Consider the following 14,453-nt stretch of genomic DNA (forward strand, 5'->3'; position numbering starts at 1 on the left):
TTTTGATGTTCTGTAAAACAACTAACTTTAAAATACTTTTTTCTTACTGGTGAAAATCAGATGGTCATCTCTGTTTTCTCTCAGGTACATCACAGTGTAAGCTTCACAGTGAGCATTACTCTCATCAGCATAGTCCATATAAACAAAAAAAAAATATCTTGACTCCATATAGTGGTTATTTTGGAAAAAATCCAAGGTATTTTGAGCAGTAGGATTATAAAACAAATGTGCTAATATAAAATTAAATTAAGTAGCCTATATAAAATTGCAAACATTTATCTTGCAGTACTTTTTTACTTAAGTACATAAAAAATTGAGTACTTTTGTACTTTCACTTGAGTAAAATTGAAAAAGGAGTACTTTTACTTTTACTGGAGTAATATTTTACCATATGTATCTGTACTTTTACTCAAGTACTTGATTTGTGTACTTCGTCCACCACTGCTCCCATGATCAAAACAAAGTTGAAGACACTCCAGTGGTGAGGTCGACGTTGACTGCTGCTCCCTTCACTGCATCTTGTGGCTTTAGCTTTGTGGAGGGGGGAGAAGAGGAGGTCGTTAAGGTTTCTGATGAAGTCTTGCAAGGTCGGTTGAAAAATTCCCAGACATTGCAAAACCTTGGGGTTTTGGTAGATTAGACTCTGAGAAGCGTGATGAATTGGTAGCACTTATCAGAAACTACCCTGTTTTGTTTTCTGATAATCCATCGCAAACCCATTTAATTGAGCACGGCATTGACATGAGATGTTAAGCCTATCAAACAGAGATTTTATCGTGTATCTGAGGAGAAGAGACTGCAATTGGAAACAAAGATAGAGTATATGTTGGACAATGGTATTGCTGAGCCATGCTGTTCGAATTGGGCTTCACCATGTCTTCTGGTCAAAAAGTCTGATTCCACTTTCAGACCCTCCACTGATTATAGAAAAAGTTAACAATGTTACTAAAGCAGACCTTTATCCTCTTCCTAGGATGGAGAACTGTATTGATCAAGTTGGGTCAGCAAAGTATGTTAGCAAATTTTATCTTCTAAAAGGTTATTGGAAAGTACCCCTTACCAAAAGAGCTTGTGAAATTGCTACCTTTATAACTCCATCTGGTTTGTTCTCTTATACAGTGATGCCTTTTGGTTTGCCAGGTTGACTATTAACTTGGCAAAGTGTGAGTTTGCCAAGGCTACGGTCACATACCTAGGGAACGTTGTTGTTCAGAGTTTTGTCTGTCCCATGGATGCCAAGGTCCAGACTGTAAAGCAATTTCCACGGCCCACCACAAAAAAAGATTTAACCCTTGTGGATTGTTCAAATTCACTACCCTTTCGAGTTGTTCGGGATGAAAACATCCACTCAATTAAACTGCTGTAAAAATTTATCAGATTCATATTTTTTTTTTCTTTTTTTTTTGCAAAAATCTGTTAATCAACCTCAGTCCTGATCAAAACTACCAAATGTTTTTAAAAAATCCAAGATCTTAACTCTTTAATTGCCAAGTTCATAAATGATGTCACTGATTTGGGGGGAAAAAACACACACAACATGACTTATTTTCAATATAAAAGTAATTGTGGCTGGATTTTTTTTTTTTTTATACCATCTTGGGCATGTCAAAGATTAGTAGCAACATTGGCTTTGATGCATTTTTAGTTTTTGTGCAGCATTAGATTTATTTATTTTTCTTCCTAATTTGTTGTTGGTGGCTGTTTTTGCCCCAGTGACTTCCATTATAATGACATTTTTTTTTTTATTTCAAAGCCATGACACTATGTAATCATGCATTCTTGATTGTTTGTGGTTTTCCCTTTTGGTAAGAGGTAAAAAAAAAAGTATTTTTACAGTTGATCACTAGGTGGGACCATTAACCCTTTAAATAGGCCTGTGCACATAGGAACAACTTGTGGCAGAAATGGTCAAATTTTTTCCTTACTTTTTAACTTTTCCCAGCACTTCAAAGCTTTAATGTATTACTGAATGTGTGTGTATGTACAGTATGTATTTATTAAAGTATATTTAGACATTATGAATCACAGTAATAAAAGTTAATTGTATCTGCATCTCAACTACGCAGACAGCACAAGTACATCTGTAGGATCTGGGAAACATCTGCTTGGTAATATGATATCTTCTCAGAAGCAGTTTTACATTTGACATCTGACAGGAAACATGTTAGAGATGTATGAGCAAGCACTATTAAAAATACATCTTGCATATGTAAAAGCAGACATCAAATAGACATATCTGAGATGTACATGTGTGATTACAGTGAATGCTTTACTGTCAGGTGCTGGTGCCACCTTCTGTAGAACTTAATGGCACTGGTATGTGTGTGTGTATATATAATATATATATATATATATATATATATACTTATACATACTTACAAAAAATATCTTTGTAATGCATCATTTGTAAATAATGTGGAGTGAAACAAGGCTGATGTAATACATGCAATCCTTCCACTCTCTTATTTTGGCTGCTTGAACAATGCTGCAGCACATTTTGCGCTGCTTGGAGTACACAGGTAATGCTGAGAATTATTCAGCAGTTTCTGGAGGTATGGAAATAACCCCTTCATTTTCCCTATAAACTCAGTGTAGGTATGAGTCTCCACAAAGAAGAGGCTGACCTTTAATCAAGTCACATCACATGAGTGTGTTGTCTCTGTGTGTGCATATAAATGTGTATGAGTATAAATGGATGACTGGGAGCACTCTGAAGGAGACTTCAAGAATCTCAATGGCCTCTGCAGTGTCCTTCAGGGCTAACCTTGATAAAAGGACAGACTTGTCTCATGGCAAACAACACTTGATATAATTTCAAAGACAGCAGGGAGGTTGGACATTATTTGAATCAATAGTGACAGTTAGAAGATAGTGAGAAGACAGTGTACTCATCACTCACCTTTGTGATCTTGGGATATGACATCCTTTTTGTGTGACTGCTCTTTTGCCCTGTCCTGTGTTTAAGCAGTCACTTTGCTGAGATGATGGGCTGACATGAGACAACCTACATTGTGTAACATGCAGTGATGGCTATTAAAATAAGCTGATCAGTTTATTTCCCTTTGAAAATCTTTGAGCACTTGCTTTAAAGAAAGTGTTTAAACAATCAATGTAATTATCTATTTAAAAAATGCTCTCATAGAATTCTAAATGATTGTTACATCACATCCTATATGAGTTTGGCCTGCTGAATGTCAGTTGTGTAGAAACACTCTGATAGATGAAGGAAACGGTGCTGTACTGCAGTATAAATGAAGCCCATCAGTCCAAGAAAACATCTCTTCCTGCACTAATTTATCAGCAGCATCTTTCAGACCACTGCAGCATTTTAACTAAAGGTGGTGGAGCTTTTTTACGCATTTTGTCCCCTTAAAATTGTATGGTTCTATCTGATATTTTTGACAAAATTTAGTTGTTCACATATTCTTATTCTGTGTCAAGATTTTTTTAATGTTGTGTACATTATGGGACTTTTTATTTAAAAAAATATATATATATAAGGTTCTATGTACACAGTCAAATGGAACACAAAAACTTTGAAGCTCAATATCTCAAAACAACTTGGAATGCAGATAGAACCTTATAATTCCAAGGGGACGATTTGGCTCTGGAATAGCCTTCCATGGGATTTACACAAGCTTCAGTCTGGATTCAGAATACCTGAGAATAGATGATGGCAACCCCTCAGAGGACCTCAGATGATGCCAACCCTGAAACAACATACACAACCACCACATTTTCTTGTAAGTTTGATAATACATAATAATACTAATTGTTGTTAAGTGTTTGTCATCTGTTTGATTATGTCTTTAATTGATTTTTCCATATATTTCTGCCATATGTACATAAAGTCACCACTTTTAAGCTAGTACTAAATATTATAGAACATTTATTTTCTCTAAAGTTGCTTTGCTTTCAGTGTACGATCCAGTTACAAAATTTGATTAATAAATTTAATTTCATTATTTCATGTTTTATATGTGTCTCTGAAACTAAATAATAATAATTGTCATATGTGTAATAGTCTTGAAATAATGTTATGTTTTTTGGCACTGGGTTCTCTGAGACCCAAACATAAAATTATCATGAAACAGTAGGAGAAAAAAACTCATTCAAATTAAATCATAGGCATTTGTTTAATTAAAATTGTGTTTTGTTTTAAATTATGCCTAAATAAAAACTTATTTACTTTGTTAGTGCACATTGCTAATCTTGATGTGAATAATCTCTGCAAATTAATCTACTAAATATATATATATATATATATATATATATATATATATATATATATATATATATATATATATATATATATATATATATATATATATATATATATATATATATATATATATATATATATATATATATATATATATATATATATATATATATATATAATTATATATATATATATATTACATATAATTATATATATATATATATATATATATATATATATATATATATATATATATATATATATATATATATATATACATATATATATATTACATATAATTATATATATATATATATACACACACACACACACACACACACACACACACACATGTGCAATAAAAGGAGGTTATCTTCCACTTTCTGGGACTAACCATCTATTTTTCAGTATTTCCCAACAAAAATACAACAGAGCTATTAGCTCCATATTTACCCAGGCTGTTGCATGTATGTGTGTTCTGGCCCTGTCAAATTGGAACATCCATCATACATTATCTGTGGGTCACTGCCCAGGGTGATCGAGACCCATTCACATCACATGTCTGGATATGAACCAGTGACTTCTATGACCCCTACGTCAGAAAAGCTTACAAATCTGGACTGAGTTTAGCATTCCAGGGCCTGAGTGCCATCCAGATGGTCTAGTCCCAGCTGAACCCACTGACACTGGCCATTATTCAACTCCTTCATGGTTGGAGGCCTCAGCAATTCATAATGTAAAATGGGGATGAGGATAATTGCTGTTTTTACCAAAGGTTTTTGAGTGGAAAATGAAGTAATAATAAAAAGAGGAGGTTAGAAAATGGAAAAGGCACTGCAATTCTGGGACAATGTACCAATGCAATTTATTTAACCAATATAAAACTGCCATTTAATTTTTTAGATGGATGAAAAATTCTGGAGGCACAGAAGTGCATACAAAAGGGGGACAGTAATGCCAAACTCTCAATATACAGTTGGTAGTAGCAATAATTGAATTCTGTTTTCATATACACGATAAGTCAGTAGTTGTGAATATTTTCACATTTCTCATCCATCCATCCATAATAAGCTCCACCACAAGTTAAATACTCTAATCAAGGATAGATTTGTTTCACTTAATTGATGGATTAACGTTGTGTGGATTACTTGAGGTTTATTGTGATGTTTTTATCAGCCGTTAGGACTCTTATTCTAATGGCCACAAATAATCCATTGGTTAGCAAGTGATATACTGCTGAATTAATATATATATATATATATATATATATATATATATATATATATATATATATATATATATATATATATATATATATATATATATATATATATATAGAAGAGAATAGAAAAGCTAACACTTGGCCTTGTTGCGGGACAGTTTGACCAACATGATTCGTTTTATACTGCTTTGATTCAGAGAGAGAGATGGGGGGGTGGGGCGGTGGGGGGGTGGCATGGGTCATATGGAGCATTATTGCTCAGGAGCACAATACTTTTTTAGCACAGAGAAGGTAATGGCCCTTTTGTCAGGGTACATTAATATTTCAGCTATGTGCAAGCAGTGTTTTTGAAGAGTGAATATGATAAAATTATTAGTTTAACAGTGAATGAAACAGGCAAGCCGATGCATGGACAAATGGAAGCAAGTCCTGTGAAATAAAATATATTGTATTCAAGTTATTTAATGATTGTTCACTTAGTTCGGCAGGTGATGACTATCTCACATGATGTGACTGAATTCAGAAGTCTGTATCTCAAAGATGGAATGTGCTGGTAGAAGCCTGTGTAGTCCTAGTGTGAAAAAAAAAAAAAAAAAACCTTAATAGATTAGTAATCTGAGAAATAAACCAAAATCAAACTAACAACAAAAACAAACAACTGCCTTCGGTTATTCAATAAAGGACTGAAAATAAATCATTTAAAGTTATTTAAGATATTTTAGAAGTTATCTTTATTTCCATCCTTTGATCATCAAAATGTATTTAATGAAAGAAAATAAAGCAATAGGGTTACTCATGATGATACTTCATGTTGTGAAACTAATGACTAGCAAAAGAAGTCGCTTGAAATATTATTGTTAAATATGCAATATTATACACTCTTCTTCCATTAATCCAGACATTAAGATATTTATTGCTGGATAAGTGCATAGTAAAGTGGTTAGATATAAAATTGATCCCACATCTTAATGGACTATGTTCCCCAGTACTGATATACATGCAAGATAAATCACATTGCTGCTCATTTAACAAGCATGCATCATCATGTATGCTAATCCAAATCACAGCAAAGTACATTTTAGACCCTCATTTCCATTCGCAAATTTCTTCAAGAATCAAACAATTGTTCACTTATCAGATTAATGCAACTGCATGATGCATCCATCTGAAAGATATCTTTCCCCCTGGAAATTCATCATCACATTTGAGCTACAAGTTCTGTGATGTGGATAACATGTGCTTAATTGGTGTGAACAATAAGTGTATTTCAGCTAATTAGAATGTGATATATTAGTTTACACTGATGGATGAACAGCAATTCAAGCAGTGTACAACCAAGCTAATATATTATTTTATATATTTGTTTATTTTTACAAGCTGACAGTAATGACAAGTAATTTAACTATATTGTTAATACATTTTAAAATAAGTAAAACATTTATCATATTTTTTGTAAGAAAGGGGCCATATGATGTTAATTTAATTTACAAGCTCTTGGTGCATAAAAAAGATCGATAAAGTTGCAAAGACTAAAATCTAAAACTAAAAACGAGTCGTTATAGATTTCAAATCTTTTGCCCATCTCTATGTACGTCACTAGGAACACTTTGCATAATAATCTCCGCCTACCGTCGTGGGAGAAACAAAACTCTGACCTGCCCCACCCCCCCACACAGACGCTCTGGTTGGTGTGATGGCATCATGTCGAGGAGACAGTGTGATTTTAATTGTAAAGGCAAGTTAGTTTTATTTTCACTGCAAAAGAATGAAGATCAGAAGAACCAATGGCTAAAATTCATTTTTACCACAATAACAGACCAGTACAACAAATCCCTTTTGTTGTGTTCACAACATTTCAATGATGACTGCTTTTCTAATCTCGGTGAGTACAAGGCAGGATTTTCAAAGCGTTTGGCCATAAAAGAGGGTTCATTACCAACTTTATTTAGACCAACAAGCATCTCCGAATCACAACGCGAAGTATGATTATGAAGTTATGTGTTTGTTTTCTCCCGAGCGTCTTATCAGTATGTGTGCTGTCTGCAGCCTTTGTCTGTGCTGAACTTCATTTTCAAACACGTCATTAAAATGAAGTGTAACAAGTGCTGCTAACAGATATTCTGTGATAAAGTAATCCATATGAAAACAACGCGATGTCCGTTTTTCACGTCTCCCTTCATTATATCTAATGCGCTATTCAGATTCAAACTGAAGTGTACGGCTTGAATACGCACACACAGAAGAAAAAGCAGCGAGACTGTTCAAGTTTTTTATTTTACTGTTTGCTTCGCAATGAGAGGAATAAAACACAATTCACCCCAAAAAGATGGTAACGCATTGTTTACCATGAAGTTGTGTGCGGAACAACCAATCAAAACTATGTTAACTATGACTATGTTAGTTGACCAATCAGAACACAGTATGCTACCGAAAGGTGGGGTTTAAGGAAACTGAATCTTTTGAACAGCTTCGCGCGAACCGTTTGGGGATCTCTGAGAATTGAAGTAATTTTAAAATGATATTTTGACAAAATGACAATGTTTTTTAACCTTGGATGGATTTAAACCTATTGTACAGTACTTATAAACAGTGATAGGAAGCTTAGAATTTTCATCTTACTGGCTCTTTAATATTCAAAGTATAGTGAAAACACTATTAATTAGCACAGTAACAAGATTGGCAGTTTAAGACATTAGCTTGTAAGCACAAAACACAAGATACTTCTCTTTTCAATATGAATAAGGCTTTATTAGATCAATCTAAGACATATAAACTAATCTATCACATAAGCAAACGCACTCACACACTCACACAAGTTGCAGTAAAAGAGAAAGTTAGGAAAGAATGAGTTAAAGATGCTGAAAATTTGAAATCCCAAGTTTACAGCAATGTGTGACATTGCATAGACATGAACAACCATCAATCACTTAATTAACCCTCGCATTGAGTTACTCAATGAGGTTACAATTATATTAGATACACAAGTTCAGCTCAGAGTCACAGAGGTTGCCTGTGTAAAAGGGGTTCCCTTTGTTGTCGCAGAAAAGATTGCTGATTGGCTGGAAGTTCAGTAGTCGTTGAAGTGCAGTCTTGGGAAGCCTGTGGTGGGGAGTTGTCTGAAGATGCGGAGTTGTGGGCTGGTTGAAGTTTTAGGTAGGCACTCGAGGTCAGACTCAGAGACTCAACATTACAAAACTTAACTTAGAACACGAAACTCTCAAAGGAAAATAAAATAAACTAAAGTAAAAGAACAGAAGTAAAGTTTGACAATACTAGGTAGTGTTTCTTCTCATTGTGGCTAAGTAGCAGTGGGCGTGCAAGCCGAAGCACGCTGGAATGGTGCTCAAAGAGCGCTAAAAGTAATGGCAAAAAGCATGGCTACAAACGATGACTAAAAGCAAAAGCTCAAAGCTTATGCTAAAAGCTTAAACTAAAATGTAAAGCTAAGAGCTAAAACAGAAAGCAGGCTGTGGGTCACCTCCCAAATGGTGTCTTAACCAATTAGATATCGTATTTCGGCAGTTTCTGTGCCATTATTTGACATAAGGACATGCTGTGGAGACCAGAGGCTAAAAGGTCGCCTTAAAGGAATTTAAGTCTTGTTCTTTTCTTCTAGGTGGGGGAAGTCAATCCAAAGAGCCTGTGATCATGATTACCTTCATGGATTTACATGTGATGGTCATGCTGTGCATGAATCTTGATACCTTGCCCCAAATTTGACGATCTCCTTTCCGAATTGGAATGGTCAATAATAATAAAGTTCTTTTGTACTAATGTTGAAAGCTGTTCAAACTGCCAGTTAGTGGGTTGCTTCTGACTTGTGGCGCTAAGATTTGATTAACAACATCCTGTGTCATGAGCCTTTCTGTGGAATCCGGCTCCTCATGTTTCAACTATGCTCCCGATCGAATCTTTAATTGTCTGATTTGGGTCTGAAACCCTACAGCCATGCCATGGAGAAGCTGTGTGTTTCATTGTGACAGCAAAACTATTTAGTTTTGCCTTCCAAAAGAGCACGATATCTGCTTCTTCATGTCTAGAGCTAATCTGTGCTTGTTGCTGAGGAAATACATCAGCTTCGTGTTGTGAACCGTTCATCACTCAAGCCCACAGCTGTTCATTACTCAAGCCATGGGCCATTCCTCACTCAAGCCGCAGACCGTTCCTCACTCAAGCCCCCTACTCTTCCTCACTCTAGCCGCCGACCATTCCTCACTCTTTGCAAGGAAAGTCTGGCGATTTTGACTCAGAGTCTGTAAGTACATTTACATATTTAAAGGATTTGCCACTGATCTTTCAAATGTGTATGTTGAGCAGTGTAGAGTAGCACTTGTTGTTTGTCGTTTCTTCGACCATAAATGATGGCATCGTTTGCAACTCAATGCGTAAAAAGACAGTATAAGTCATTATAATCAGTAATTATGTACCCACTGAATGCAACAACTGCCTCGTTTGTAATGGGTTTTAGTGTTTTTGTCCTGTCACGCTGGTGTTCTCACGTTTGAGGCATTCAGCAAATCACAATGCACTGGATAGGTGGCCAATCAGAGCACACCTCGCTATTCAGAACGATGGGCTTGGTAAAAAATGACGTGTTTCAGAAAGGTGGGGGTTTTTGTTAGCCCTTTTGCTCACTCTGGATGGGTACAGTTCTTTGAGAGCGGAGAGGGTTGTACCAATGATTCGCTCAGCAGTCCGGACTACCCTCTGTAGTTTTCTGAGCTCAGATTTCGTGGCTGAGCTGAACCAGACAGTTATAGAAGTACAGAGGACAGATTCAATTATGGTGGAGAAGAACTGTTTGAGCAGCTCCTGTGGCAGTTTGAACTTCCTCAGCTGATGAAGGAAGTACTACCTCTGCTGGGCCATTTTCACAATGTCTATGTGAATGTCCCACTTCAGGTTCTAGGAGATGGTAGAATCCCGGAACCTGAATGACTCCACTGTCGTTACAATGGTGTTCATGACAGTGAGGTGGGAAAGCTGGGGCATTTCTCCTGCAATGCTGTTATTTCTCAAGATCATCTCCACCCAGCTCCAGTGTTCTGTTGAAGATCTGTGAGAAGATGGTGGCCAGCTGGTCAGCACAGGATTTCAGACAGAATGGTGTGAAACAATCTGGTCCTGGGGCTTTTTTTTTTTCGTTTTTTTTTTTTTTTGCTTTTTGGGTGTTTTTCAGGGCGGGTGTGGGTTGTTTTTTCAAACTCATTCTCTACAGTGCTGGGGGATGGTGTCTTGTAATTGGTGATCTCTTTCAGACCTTTCCACAGTAATGCTCTGCAAGAGTCACTGGAAGCAGTGTTAATTTCGTTGACTAAATATTTTCGTCATTATTTTCGTCACGAATATATTTTTGCCGACGAAAACGAAACGAAAACTAAAATAGAAGGCACTGATGGAGACTAAAACTATGACTAAATTGATTGATATTATCGTCAACGAATAAAGGACGAGACGAAAATAGACTGTGACGAAAATCAAATCAGCAGACGGCAGAGATGCGAGGAATGAGCAAAAGAACCGGCAAAACAGAACAGACTGCATGAGAGAAGAGAACCAATCAGAGCCTGACTTATTGAGACGTGAAGCGAAGGTTTTCAGTTTTTATGAGCTCCCGGGAAGTCGGCATTCGAAGAGGTGATAGGGACTTTAAGCAACAGCCTCTGTTGGAACGGCAACGCCATTCTGGCGTTGTATTGCGCCTGCGCGAATTTAACTGCTACTTTGTGACGTTCTAATTTAACGGTCTACTAAGGGAGAACAGCTGATTTGCCGGAGTCGCTACAACGTGAGAGGTTAGGTAAATAAATGTTATGTTTTTAGACTTATTTACATCATACAATATTAAAAACTCCTCTTCTGACAAAAGATTGTCATTTAACGCCAAAAGCAATCCTTCTCTTGCTTTTTTAAATTATATATTTTTTTGGATCTCAATAAATGAATTAATGCTGCGTTGCGCTGTTCTGTTTTACCGTTGCTTAGTGACTTTTACGTTCTTGGCTACAGCGGTGTGACGGCAAACTTCCGGTCGCTGTAGCCGTTCCATTCGCAGCTGTTGCTTCACGTTTGACGACGAACAAAGTGTAAAGCACGCAGAGCGCTCATTCGTGGCAAGAACACAACCAATTTGAAAAGACATTTACAGACGAGCCACCCGGACATTTTCTCAAATGTAATTTTACAACGATGTTCTTTTGTTTATTGAGCTAAGCAAAATTGGAATAGTGCAGTGCGTAGATGTGGTAGCATTAAATATTACGAACTGAAAAGTACTGTAAAATAGTCCCTTCTTCAAATTAGATGCGAGCACAATACTAATACGTAATATCATGATAAATACATTTGATTAATACTAATGTTTAGTATATTTTATAATGTTCTACTTGTTGACAATATCACAAATATTTCTATATTAGTCATGTGAAACATGAATGTTCACATCCTATCATTATACATACAAATCTAGCAATATTGTAGTATTATAGTATATTTAAAACATACAATATTGCTAGACAAATGAATACCTTATAAAATCTTGTTACTTTTTTTATCCACTTGGCTGCCAACTTATTAAATATTTACTTTAAATGTATGCACTTATTGTTCAGCTCAGCTGTAAGCTTTAAGGTCCTGGACCTAACGTTATTTTTCTTTTATTGATGGTCAATTGGCAGCTAGTTATTGTATACATTATCATGACAGTGTTTGTTGCTGCATAAAAGCTTTTGAATCGAAATAAAGACACAGTTGTGTTGAAATAAAGTTGAATTTGTGTTTTATATATTTTGTTTAAGTTTGTTTCCTATACCAGCTGTAAAAAATTGTCTAGTAAATCTGTTATTGATTTTAGTCTTATTTTAGTCGACTAAAATACCAAGCAATTTTAGTCGACTAAAATACCAAGCAATTTTAGTCGACTAAAATAAGACTAAAATTAAAACAAATCAGATGACTAAAACTTGACTAAAACTAAAAAGAATTATAGTCAAAAGACTAAGACTAAAACTAAATTAAAATTTCGTGTCAAAATTAACACTGACTGGAAGAGAAGTGAATCCTTATTTTTTTCAGAATAATTCCTCTTTGCCACTCTGATCTCTTTTTCCAGTGTGTATTGTTATGTGAAATTATATTGCTATGTTTCTAATAAGGATTTACCTTTTAGTTTTTCAACAAATAAAAAAAAAATAAAGAAAAATATTATATATATATATATATATATATATATATATATATATATATATATATATATTGTATATAAAAAAATATATAAATATTTTTTTTTTCAAACCATGAACATGAAAACTCATTTTGTGCTGTCTAGTCTGAAGCCATGCTACAGGCTGCCCTAATCAGGCAGGTCTACTTTGGAGAGAGATTGTTATTGATCTGTTTCTTCCAAAACAACAGGAGAACACAGATGTACTTTGGTCTGTTGGATTAGAAGTTGTGGACGCTGATGCGAACAAAAATTACACTTTAACACGTGGACATAACATGTTTCTGCTTAGTGGCACAGCTTCACTTATAATGCAGTATAATATAACTGGAGCAATGCTTAAAAACTACCTTTTGAATATTATAATTATAATTATTTATATGTTTATTTTTTAAATCAACCTGGTTATCTACACAAAAAAAAACAAATTACAATTAAAAAGAGAATGAAAACCAGAATGAAAATCAGGGGCTGACATGTAAAAGAAACAAAGAAACTCTTATTCAAAGTTGACTGAAATTACATTGTGGGTTTTGTTGCATGGAAGTCAAAATAATAATAATAATAAAAAACACCATGGCTTGTCTGCCTGTATATTGTGACGGTATAGAAAGCACATCAGAGGAAAGTTATTTTTAAAAAGACTTGGAGACAGACAGCAAAAAGAAAAATGTCTGATGGAGGGAATGGAGAAGCTGTGTTGAAGTTCCGACACTTAGGGTCACACTTGGAAGTCCAAACACCTCTGATGTATGCCTCTGGCCTGATAGGCTGTAAGGATCGCATCCAGTGGGAGATTCTTTGTTTGGAGACAGCATTCCCTTTCTACTGACCTCCGAAGCAGACAAAGAGCTGTTCAGACAGTTTGAACTCTGTATGTGTTCCAAATAGATGCGTAGCACTTCTATCCTGTATGTGTGTGTGGGGGGTCGGGGTGTTGGGTAGCTTTTAAAGGTTACCACCTGATCTCTAAAAGGAATGGTGAGAACCTTGGGCATATATACAGTTTGGGGTCTCAGGACAACGTGAGGAAGAATAAGAAGAACACCATAGGAAGAACACCAATTGATAAAAAAATTGCACAGGAGCCAAAATACTGTTTTATGCAAAGATAATTTGTTAAAAGTTTTGTATTTCTTAGTGTCATTTAAGCTGACCCCATTTAGTGGCTCAGGTGGAGATGCAAGACCTCTGAGATTAAAGGTGATGTTACCTGAGGGTGTGGCTGAACAGGAAGTGACAGTCGTTGACCTCTCAGTCTGACTCCATATATTCAACTTTACTAATCCTCAATGTGGTGGTTTTGGCATGTTCTAGCTCTGTGATCCAGTGGAGCAGATTGACAGTTCAGTTCAGTGATCTGACCTCCGATCGTGTAGAGAGAAACTGGTTTCACTCAATTGACAGCAAGCTGAGGCTCAGATTAACCAATGCGGTTAAAGCCTCTGTCATACTGTGGATCTCACATGTTCAGGATCATGAACAGTATGATGTCCCATCATGAACATCCTTGGATATCTTAACTGGACCTGGAAAATGGAGTCCTTTTTTATTTTGCCAACATTTGCACTTATCCTTTTACTATGACAGTTTGCTAAGCAAAGGAATCACTGCTCCAGGTTTCCATTTGATTTGCTTTATCTATCCTAGCTGATTTTTTATTGTTTGAACGAGACTTATTCTTTATAAATGTATGTGCATATGAGAAGGGCATCAGAATTTGAAAGTGAATGACTGATCCCATGTCACAACACTGAACAGAGTTCCTTTCTTAACTCTTCATTCTG

The 14,453-nt window shown here is 35.6% G+C and overlaps 1 long non-coding RNA gene across 1 annotated transcript in view; it reads left to right on the forward strand.

Annotated features, from left to right (window-relative positions):
• Positions 1-3,276: 3,276 nt before the first annotated feature.
• The window catches only part of LOC113051517 (uncharacterized), a 38,869-nt gene continuing 27,692 nt past the window's right edge, over positions 3,277-14,453 (forward strand). The window contains exon 1 of the long non-coding RNA XR_003276912.1: positions 3,277-3,743. This is a non-coding gene — a long non-coding RNA (uncharacterized LOC113051517). The remainder of the gene's footprint in view (positions 3,744-14,453) is intronic.

The sequence above is a fragment of the Carassius auratus genome, chromosome 32 (assembly GCF_003368295.1).
Source record: "Carassius auratus strain Wakin chromosome 32, ASM336829v1, whole genome shotgun sequence".
NCBI lineage: Eukaryota > Metazoa > Chordata > Actinopteri > Cypriniformes > Cyprinidae > Carassius > Carassius auratus.